The following is an 11355-nucleotide window of genomic DNA, read 5'->3' on the forward strand; positions in this document are numbered from 1 at the left end:
TTATTATTCCTTTGCAACAATCCTTCAGGCCTTTATTTAGGGCCATGTTGTGTGTTAGCTTCATAAAACTAATGAGGCAGTTGGATAAAGGTAACTGGAAAGCCATCCTTCGGCTACTTCCATAGAAATTCATGAAGCAAATACTGAAATGTTGTGAATGGTTACCCCACTGCAGCCAGCCAAGTTCAGATCACATTTATCAGTCTAGGAAAGCACGGCTTCTTAAATGTATATAGAATGGAAGAAGAGGTCTCTACAAAGTATTTTAGAAAGCTGTTTGCTTGCTCTGCATTTTCTTTAAAAATGGCTGGCTGCTGAAGCATTGCAATTAAAGAATTTAAAGTGGATTGGTTACATTTTCCTTCAAAATTATAGGGAGGGTTTCATATGCCAGCTTCACCATTTCCTTCATTTGGTGCAGGTATTTTATTTTCAGTATAAACAGGACTCTGTTTTTGCACCTACACAAACACATAGACCAAAGGCTCCTGTTTCCAGAAAGGACTGGAAGTTGGGTGTCTGATCTCTCCACCACTTTTAATTGTTCACTGAGACATGGAAGGGAGGAAAAGGGAAAATCAGGAGATTCCGAGATCAAATCAGAAACCGGGATTGCTTCTGTAATTCCGAGACTGTTCCTGGAAAATTAGGGATTTGGAGGGTATGGAATATAAGAAGAGCTGTGCTGGATCAGCCCACAGGCCCAACTACTCCAGCAATCTCATAGTATTGAAACACATGCCCGAGGGAAGCCCACAAACATGAGGCAATAGCACTATCCCCAGCAACTGCTATTGAGAGGTGTACCACCAGAAATAGTACACACCCATCATAGCTAGTACACAGCCATCCAATTCCGGAAATAGTACACATTCATCGTAACTAGTAGCCATTGACCCCCACTTCTCCGTGGCAAACTTTTAACAGAGAGTAAATAGATGCTGGGATACTCAGCCCCTAGGAAGTCAGGAAAGATGGGAAATATTATTTAGACCCTCTTATGTCAGGGATGCCCCAGAATGCTGCAAAACATGGCAATTCTGTCCAGCATAGGATTCATCAGTTGTGCCCATTGCAATCAAGAGGCTGGTGAAAATACCATACTCCAGCCACACTGGAGGCTTGGAGTATATGTGAACTACTTTGATGTTTGTTGTTTAGTCATTTAGTCATGTCCAATTCTTCGTGACCCCATGGACCAGAGCACGCCAGGCCCTCCTGTCTTCCACTGCCTTCCACAGTTTGGTCAAACTCATGCTGGTAGCTTTGAGAACACTTTCCAACCATCTTGTCCTCTGTCGTCCCCTTCTCCTTGTGCCCTCCATCTTTCCCAACATCAGGGTCTTTTCCAGGGAGTCTTCTCTTCTCATGAGGTGGCCAAAGTATTGGAGCCTCAGCTTCAGGATCTGTCCTTCCAGTGAACACTCAGGGCTGATTTCCTTAAGAATGGATAGGTTTGATCTCCTTGCAGTCCATGGGACTCACAAGAGTCTCCTCCAGCACCATAATTCAAAAGCATCAATTCTTCAGCGATCAGCCTTCTTGATAGTCCAGCTCTCACTTCCATACACCACTACTGGGAAAACCATAGCTTTAACTATATGGACCTTTCTTGGCAAGGTGATGTCTCTGCTTTTTAAGATGCTGTCTAGGTTTGTCATTGCTTTTCTCCCAAGAAGCAGGCGTCTTTTAATTTCGTGACTGCTGTCGTCATTTGCAATGATCATGGAACCCAAGAAAGTAAAATCTCTCACTGCCTCCATTTCTTCCCCTTCTATTTGCCAGGAGGTGATGGGACCACTGGCCATGATCTTCATTTTTTTGATGTTGAGCTTCAGACCATATTTTGTGCTCTCCTCTTTCACCCTCATTAAAAGGTTCTTTAATTCCTCCTCACTTTCTGCCATCAAGGTTGTGTCATCTGCATATCTGAGGTTGTTGATATTTCTTCTGGCAATCTTAATTCTGGCTTGGGATTCATCCAGTCCAGCCTTTCGCATGATGAATTCTGCATATAAGTTAAATAAGCAGGGAGACAATATACAGCCTTGTCGTACTCCTTTCCCAATTTTGAACCAACCAGTTGTTCCATATCCAGTTCTAACTGTAGCTTCTTGTCCCACGTAGAGATTTTTCAGGAGACAGATGGAGTGATCAGGCACTCCCATTTCTTTTAGAACTTGTCATAGTTTGCTGTGGTCAACACAGTCAAATGCTTTTGTGTAGTCGATGAAGCAGAAGTAGATGTTGTTCTGGAATTCTCTCGCTTTCTCCATAATCCAGCGCATGTTTGCAATTTGGTCTCTGGTTCCTCTGCCCCTTCGAAATCCAGCTTGCACTTCTGGGAGTTCTCGGTCCACATACTGCTTAAGCCTGCCTTGTAGAATTTTAAGCATAACCTTGCTAGCGTGTGAAATGAGCGCAATTGTGCAGTAGTTAGAGCATTCTTTGGCACTGCCTTTCTTTGGGATTGGGATGCAGACTGATCTTCTCCAATCCTCTGGCCACTGCTGAGTTTTCCAAATTTGCAGGCATATTGAGTGTAGCACCTTAACAGCATCATCTTTTAAAATTTTAAATAGTTCAGCTGGAATATCATCACTTCCACTGGCCTTGTTATTAGCAGTGCTTTCTAAGGCCCATTTGACTTCACTCTCCAGGATATCTGGCTCAAGGTCAGCAACCACACTACCTGGGGTGTACAAGACATTCATATTTTTCTGGTATAATTCCTCTGTGTATTCTTGCCACCTCTTCTTGATGTCTTCTGCTTCTGTTAGGTCCTTTCCACTTTTGTCCTTTATTATGGTAATCTTTGTACGAAACGTTCCTTTCATATCTCCAATTTTCTTGAACAGATCTCTGGTTTTTCCCATTCTGTTGTTTTCCTCTATTTCTTTGCATTGCTCGTTTAAGAAGGCCCTCTTGTCTCTCCTTGCTATTTTTTATTATTTATTATATGCATTCAATTTCCTGTATCTTTCACTATCTCCCTCACATTTTGCTTGCCTTCTCTCCCCTGCTATTTGTAAGGCTTCATTGGACAGCCACTTTGCTTTCTTGCATTTCCCTTTCATTGGGATGGTTTTCTTTGCTGCCTCCTGTATAATGTTATGAGCCTCCATCCATAGTTCTTCAGGCACTCTCTCCACCAAATCTACAGTAAATCCTTAAAACTGTTCCTCACTTCCACTGTGTATTCATAAGGGATTTGATTTAGATTGTGTCTTACCGGCCCAGTGGTTTTTCCTACTTTCTTCAGTTTAAGCTGGAATTTTGCTATAAGAAGCTGATGATCTGAGCCACAGTCAGCTCCAAGTCTTGTTTTTGCTGACTGTATAGAGCTTCTCCATCTTTGGCTGCAGAGAATATAATCAATCTGATTTCGATGCTGCCCATCTGGTGATGTCCATGTGTAGAGTCATCTCTTGTGTTGTTGGAAAAGAGTGTTTGTGATGACCAGCTTGTTCTCTTGACAGAACTTTATTAGCCTTTGCCCTGCTTCGTTTTGAACTCCAAGGCCAAACTTGCCAGTTGTTCCTTTTATCTCTTGACTCCCTACTTTAGCATTCCAATCCCCTAAAATGAGAAGAATATCCTTCTTTGGTGTCATTTCTAGAAGGTGTTGTAAGTCTTCATAGAATTGGTCGATTTCAGTTTCTTCAGCACCAGTAGTTGGTGCATAAACTTGGATTACTGTGATGTTAAAAGGTCTGCCTTGGATTCGTATCGAGATCATTCTGTCATTTTTGGGATTGCATCCCAGTACAGCTTTTGCCACTCTTTTGTTGACTATGAGGGCCACTCCATTTCTTTTACGGGACTCTTGCCCACAGTAGCAGATACAATGGTCATCCAAACTGAATTTGCCCATTCCCATCCATTTTAGTTCACTGATGCCCAAGATGTCAATATGTGAACTACTAACATGGGCCTACTTAGCATGCTTCAAACAGGCCGTGGGTAAAGTGACCATCTAGCCCTCTTTGGATATGCCTGTATAGTGAACTGTAGAAGTCAGTCTGGCTCCTGCAATCCACTCTTTTAAAAAATGACTCAGGGTAATGGATATGTTTGTCTGCTGCAAAAATGTTGCCAAGTGGAACCACTTGAAATCACTTATCCTCAGTGCAAGGCCATTGGCTATTAGCACTACTCTCTGTGGAAATGAGGAATTAGACCAGCATAACTTGTGAACCACAAGCTGAACGCCCCAATAGAGCTTGTAAAGTATACAATAAATGGAGAGTGCTCAGTTTTTCCCCAATAATCTCAGAATACTAGTAGACCTTCCTAGGATGAACTACCTTGTTTCTTATTCTCCTTATTTTTAAACAGGAGGTCTGTTCCATTTATGAGAGAAACTGGATGTTTGACACAACAAATCAATGGAAACTGCTGGTGATAGAATTTTTGTCTTCTCTGTTGCTGAATTTAGTATTACCCTTTCAATGTTTACAATAGCATTCCCCATTTTTCAGTGCATCAAGGACAAAGCTGTCAGCCTCCACTTTTAAATCACCAGCAGTCTTGACCCTTCCTTCTTGTGACTTCCTACTTCACAAAGCTGTCTTTGCATACCACTTTGCAAAGAGTATACAACTGTGAAATTGTAATTTTAAAAAGTGTGAGTACGTAATAAAAATAGCAATTATAATATATTTGCAATAAATTCCCAATCAAGGTTGTTCTGTGTTTCTGTTGCAAGAGAATAAACAAATCTGTGTTGTGAGCATCCCTCAAGACTAGAATCCATGAAATCAATTACTCTGCTAAATAAATTATGTGTCTGTGTGGGTCTACAGTCATGCACTTGTTACATTAAGGTAGTAATGAATGGTGCTTGCAAGAATCTGGAAATGTGAAGTTTACAGCCTCGTAGGCCTTCATTCGCATAACATCATAGCTGTCTTTGCCCCTGCGTGAGTGCCTGAGGGCCCCGCTCCTGCCACTCACCACCAGGCCCAGGGCGGGGCCTGACAGGCCTCATAAGGACTGCTTGCTGCCCAGGAGGACTCCCCTGCGTGAGTGCCTGAGGGCCCCGCTCCTGCCACTCACCACCTGCACAAATGTCATGAAATGGACATTGTGGTTCAAGCTACTGTGCAGCCATGCAACTGTTTAAAGAATAGTCTCATTCCTTTACATGGAAACCATTTAAAATTGTTTGTTTTAAAAAATGATATTTATTACTTTTTCAGCATTTCCAACACAGCACTACAAACAAACAAAAAAAGAAAAAAGAGAAAAGAGAAAAAACAATACAATACAAAAAAAAAACGCTACATGGACTAACAAAGCAAACAAAAGCAAACAAAAACAATTTAAAAACACCTCAAACATTTTCAATATCTTATATTTCATTCACTTTAAAATTGTTTTCAATCCTATGCGTACTTATTTGTGACTGAACTCGGTTTGGAATCCTGTTTCAGTTAGCATCAGTAGGAGTGACAACTGTCTCCCGATCAAAATATCCTTTTTGGCCCCTTTAAACTGCAAGATAAAAGTTTGTATGTCATAAAACCGGGACTTTTTTCAGCCGGAACTCTCCGGAACTAAGTTCTGGCACCTCTCAGGTGGGCACCATTGTCATTATAAGGAAACAAGGGAGGTGTTCATGGTGAGTTCCAGCACCTCTTTTTCTAGAAAAATAGCACTGAGTAAAACAATCTTCCACTAAATAGATGTTTAGTTACCATGGAGAGCTTCTTCTAGTTTAATGTCTCTCTATCTTGTTAGTCTTTATAAACACTGTGTTTGCACATTATCATCCTTCCTGCAGAATTGTTATTCTCTTGTTGTGAAAGGGTATTTTGTTGGCTTTATAGCAGAATCACAACTCCAGGCTCTGTACTCACAACAACATATGATTGGTTATATAATGAGAATAAAAACAATAGCATATTAGGTAAAGAATTAACATCACACCAGATGTAGCAGTGTAAACGTTGCACAACCGTTCTGCAAACTTCAGGTTTGCTGTTAGGTGACAGACAGTAGGCAGAACTGCTCAAACACCTCCTTTGCCTCTGTTTTCACTCAAAAGGAAAGCAGTGCCCAACTTGATGATAACAGAATAAAGGATACAAAGGAGTCAAAGCCCACAATAGGAGAAGATGGTAAGGGAACACCTAGCTATTTCAAATCAACTCAAATCTCAGGGTCTGAGGAACTGCACCTGGATCTGGTCTGCGACCACTCACTCCAAAACCTTGCTCAGGAAAGGGAGATTAGCAACCGGCCAGTAGTTAGTTAGGTTTTCCGAATCCAGGGAAACGAGTGCTTTTACCACTGCCTCCTTCAAACAGGCAGGGACCACCCCCTCTTGTAAAAAGACATTGATCACTTCCCTGGTCCAGTTGGCTGTTCCCTCCCTGCTGTTTTTTATCAGCCAAGAGGGGCAAGGGTCTAGAGTGCAACTGGTTGCCCTGACCGATCCGAGCACCTTGTCCACATCCTCGAGACTTACCATCTGAAACTCATCTGACACAACAGGACTAGACTGTGCTCTGGACATCCCATGAGATTCATCTGCTATAACAGCAGAGTCAAGGTCTTGGTGGATGCAAGCAATTTTATTCTCAAAATGCTTTGCAACAAGTCATAGCGAGCTATCGTTGGTTCTATCACCTTTTAATGTTTAATAGGTTATTGTATTTTAATATTCCGTTGGAAGCTGCCCAGAGTGGCTGGAGAAACAATGGAGGCAGCAAAATATGCCATCACTGCCACTAGGTAGGCACGATAATGAGCCCTTACCAGTGTTCGGTTGCATTCATTTGGATCTTTCCTTCACTTGCATTCAAGCCATCTCCCAGCTAGTTTCCTCACCCTAAGCTCTGGAGTATACCAGGGGGGTATACTCCATCTTGGGGAATATGTCCTCATCTTTAAAGGGGGGGGGGAGAAGACATAGGTAACTACCAACCATTGAGCTTGATACTGATTCCAGGAAAGGTCCTACAACAGATAATTAAACAGTCAGTCTGTGAGCACTTAGAAAAGGATGCTGTGATTACTAAGACTCAGCATGGGTCTAGTCCAATCCCTTGCAGATAATGAAATAGGAGAAAGACTTCCGCAACATAAACCACCATATGAAACATAAAAACACTGGATAAAAGTGCAAATGAAAGTTGGAATGGATTGACACACATTCATATGTTCCCTACTTGACAGTCAATTCTATAAGGCCAAAACGACATGCTGTATAGAAATGCATGACCACTGCTAGGCCAAATCTTTTGCTGTATCTCCCCCGTAAAGCATCATTGCAAAAAAGCAAAAAAGAAAGGGAAAATGGTACAATCACATTAGAATTTCCCTGCTTCACACATACAAATGGCATGACATCCTATTCCATTCAATTCTGGCTGGGTTACTAGGAAGATGCAGGCACAAGCTGCATGTCACCATAATCCTTGAGGCTTAGTGGCATGGCACATGTTTGGCTTTCCTGAAGATTATTTAGAGAAGCAAAAGAAGTATGAAGAGACCAAAGAAAATCTATAGTTGTGCTGAAAACATATAGGCTGACCAATGGTGCTGCATAAAGCTACAATAGCTCTGATTAATGTTTAACCAATAACACCAGGGAAATCAATAGCACTGCAGTGCTCAATTATTTTCATACACATATTTTCTTGCTTTGTTTAGATTTTCTTGAGTGTTTATTCAAGCTTTTCATAGAAGACAATCCTTCATTGGTCTGGTGAAGTTCTGAGCAGCAGTTAAAAAGTTATTGAGGTTTCCTGCCTCATAAAATTGTGGCAGCAACTACAGTGGTACCTCGGGTTACATATGCTTCGGGTTACATATGCTTCAGGTTACAGACTCCGCTAACCCAGAAATAGTACCTCAGGTTAAGAACTTTGCTTCAGGGTGGGAACAGAAATCGTGCTCCGGCAGCGCGGCAGCAGGAGGAGGCCCCATTAGCTAAAGTGGTGCTTCAGGTTAAGAACAGTTTCAGGTTAAGAATGGAACTCCGGAACAAATAAAGTACTTAACCTGAGGTACCACTGTACTGGGAAAATAAGACAAAAGCACCAAGCATTTTTTGAACCTCCCTTTTTTTCACAGAATGGCAATGTTTACAGTAGGAGCCACCTGGTGGATTCTTTGTACAATGCCTATTCCTTTAGTTCTGGAAGATCACTGGCCTTTTGGGAGCCATGGACAAATGGGGGGCTGTACCCAAAACTCACACATGCATCCCCACAGTGAAATGCTTCACAGAAACCCTGTCACACACTGAAACCCCACATTCACAGCCTGCTCCACACCGAAGCTCCACACAAACAATCCATCCCACAAGGTAACACTGAAAACATGGCATGGGTTGACTCACAGGAGGATTCCTCAGAACCTTCAGAAGACAATACAGGTGTAGCCTGATGTGGAACATCACTGCTGATCTTGGACATTCAATGCTCCCTATTTGGATTTAGCCCAGAAAGATGAAGGGAAAGTGGATTCATGGAGGCTGGGTTGTAAGCAAGCACAATATCATTGCTGATCATGGGGCACATCTGTTACATGTCAGCCTTAGCTTTCAATTTCCTGGCTTTGTGGACTTAGCTAACATGTGGGAACCTTAACTCTGACCTCAAATTGGCAAGGTTTTTGATCATTGAAGCATTGTACTGCATCTCTGCCGTTGAACAACTCAGATTGCAAAATGGATTTATTTTTTAAGAGAACTGTTGCAACTGCCATGTCAATTTGCAGTGTTCAGCCTTCTACAGGGACCTTTTGATAATTCAGTATTTAAGAACCTTTTACTTTATTATATCTAGCAGATTCAGCCACAACCACTTTCAAAGTTCAAGCAGTAATTTCCAGCTTTAATACATAGAGTGCCTCTTGGGACATCCTTCTGGAAAATCTCTACTGAGGAACAAGGAAACGGTCTGTTTGTGAATAAGAACACAAGATAAGACCTACTGGATCAGACCAAATACGCAGCTAGTCCTATGCTCTATTTTCCACAGTGGCCAGCTAGAAGCCCTCCGAGAAGCCCAAAACCAGGACATGAAGGCAACAATCCTTTCCTGCCCATTTCTTAGCAATTGGTGTTTGTTGTTGTTGTTGTTGTTTTTTAAATGATATTTATTGAAAAAAGAGTTTTTTAAAAAAAATTACACAAAAGAAAAAACAAGACAGAAAAATAAAAATAAAAAAATAAAACCATCATTCTCCAATTCTCCACTGTCAATACCTTCTTTCCTTGACCTCCTCCTCCTCCCTTTTCCTGTATCCTGTTTTATAATAATCACAGCAAATCCTTTCCATAATTCGTAGTATTCTGTCATCACATTACCTTGATCTATTTTCATCTTATCTTATAGGAAACCTTAAAGTTTAAAACTTAAATCTTAATTTTTACCAACTTCTCCTAAACCATAACATTCTTACCTAATTCTTTAGACATTTTTATAAGAGCCAAATAGTTTCATTTCAACATTTTCCTAACATTCATCAATTTTGTAAGACAGTCCTAATGATAAAAATAAAAGAAAAAAGCAATCCAGTCTTCATCCAACGTCCCTTCCTCCTGGTCCCAGGTTTTGTCAGTCCTTTTTATCCTATTAATCTAGCACATTAACCTGGCAATCTTATATCCGAGGCCCTCAAGTCTTTTCCATGTCCCTTCCATAACTCTTCTTTATATTTCCCTTTTAGTCGTGGGAACTGCAGCTTGGTAGTGTTTTTGACCCATTTCAGCAAGACAGTCCCTTTTCCATAGTCCAGGATAGGCTCGATGTAGTATTTACAAGCATGCTCCAGATTCCCTTCAAAATTGAGAGCCCCCACAGCTCCAAACATCTGACAGCCCCTTTCCAGACTTGAAAAGTCCAAATCTCCCTGTAAAGGGGGGGTCTATCCAACCCCCCATTTCCAAACCAAACCAGATTTTATCTTTCCAAGTCTGGTTTTTTCCAAGTTTTTCCAAGTTCATTTATCAAATCCAAAAGTTTATATTCCTGCTGGGCCGCAGCTCCCTCCGTCTCTGGCGCCCAAGATTCAGCAAGGTCCTCTTCTTTTAGTTGTTCTGTCATGGCACGCTCCTGTTTTGATTCCTGGGTGGGCTCCATATAGTTTCCCACTACCTGTTCAAAGGTTCTGGCCGCATTAGTCATGAAATCCGTCTTCTGACTTAACTGATCCAATAGGGCATTTATTTTACAGAAAGCACCCAACAGTGCTTCTGAAGACATTGTCTTACAAGGTCACAAATCCTTTCCCACAGTTGTAATCAGTGACAGCTGCAAGTTCCCAGGAATTAGTTACAATTTCACAGTTCCCCTCTAGGGGGAAAAACTTCTGGTTGTTCTTTTTCTTGAAAACAATAGCAACAAAGTTTCTTTTTTAAGATATTTTGTCCATATTTGTTCTTTTAAAAGACGAAAGGAAACAATGGAGTCACAATGTTTCTCTTCTTTTAACTATCTGTCAAAGACATTTGTTTCTGGTCAATGAGCTTCAAATGTCAATTCTGACACCCCGCTCCAGGGTCAGGACGGTGGAAAATTACTTTGCTTTAGATTCAGTTCTGCAGGTTTAAACAGCTCAGAAAAGGTCCCCCTTCTTCTCCTGCTACCGAAGGGGGGTTCAGCGATCTTAAATGATGAAAGTCGATCCTTTAAAAGTGATTTTTAAGGCTCTAGTTTGCGTTGTCTTTGCTTTGTTCTGACTACGAGGAAACGGAAGGGTGACTTCCTGTTTAAACCTTCCCGTTTCAGTACCAAATTAGGGTTAATTTTTAAGTCCAAATTCCTTTTTATTTCGCCAGTTCTTATTTGAAATCCAAATATTCAGTGTTCCAGTACTCACGGTTGGTTGTTTTAAATGCCAAATTGTCCCAGGAAAAAGGCAGCGCTCTCCGGCAATGACTATGCGGCTTCGCTCCGCAGAAAAAGCAATTGACTCACAGCACCGTGCCACTTCCCCCTCTTCACTTCGGAGCCCGTTTGTGGGTTCCTTTGTGGGTTGGGGGGGCGCTAAGGGTGCCCGCCGAGTCCCACGGTCACAGGCTTCATCCACCTGTGATTTCCAGAAGGGTCACCGCTACGCCGCAGCGGAAAAGACCCGTTTCATGCGGAGCTAGTCCCTCCAATTCAGAGGGAGTCCGCCATTGCCAGTGGCGCCACCCCGGAAGTCGCTTAGCAATTGGTGTTTGACAGCATGGTCCCTGGACGTACGACATGTATAGCCATCATGTCTAGCACTGATATTGGTATCCTTTATGAATTGTTCTAATCTATAAGAGCCAGTGTGGCACAGTGGTTCGAGTGTCAGACTAGGACCTGGGAGACCAGGGTTCAAATCCCCACTTGGCCATGGAGCTCACTG

The sequence above is a fragment of the Podarcis pityusensis genome, assembly GCF_964106645.2.
Source record: "Podarcis pityusensis genome assembly, chromosome: 4".
Classification (NCBI taxonomy): Eukaryota; Metazoa; Chordata; class Lepidosauria; order Squamata; family Lacertidae; genus Podarcis; species Podarcis pityusensis.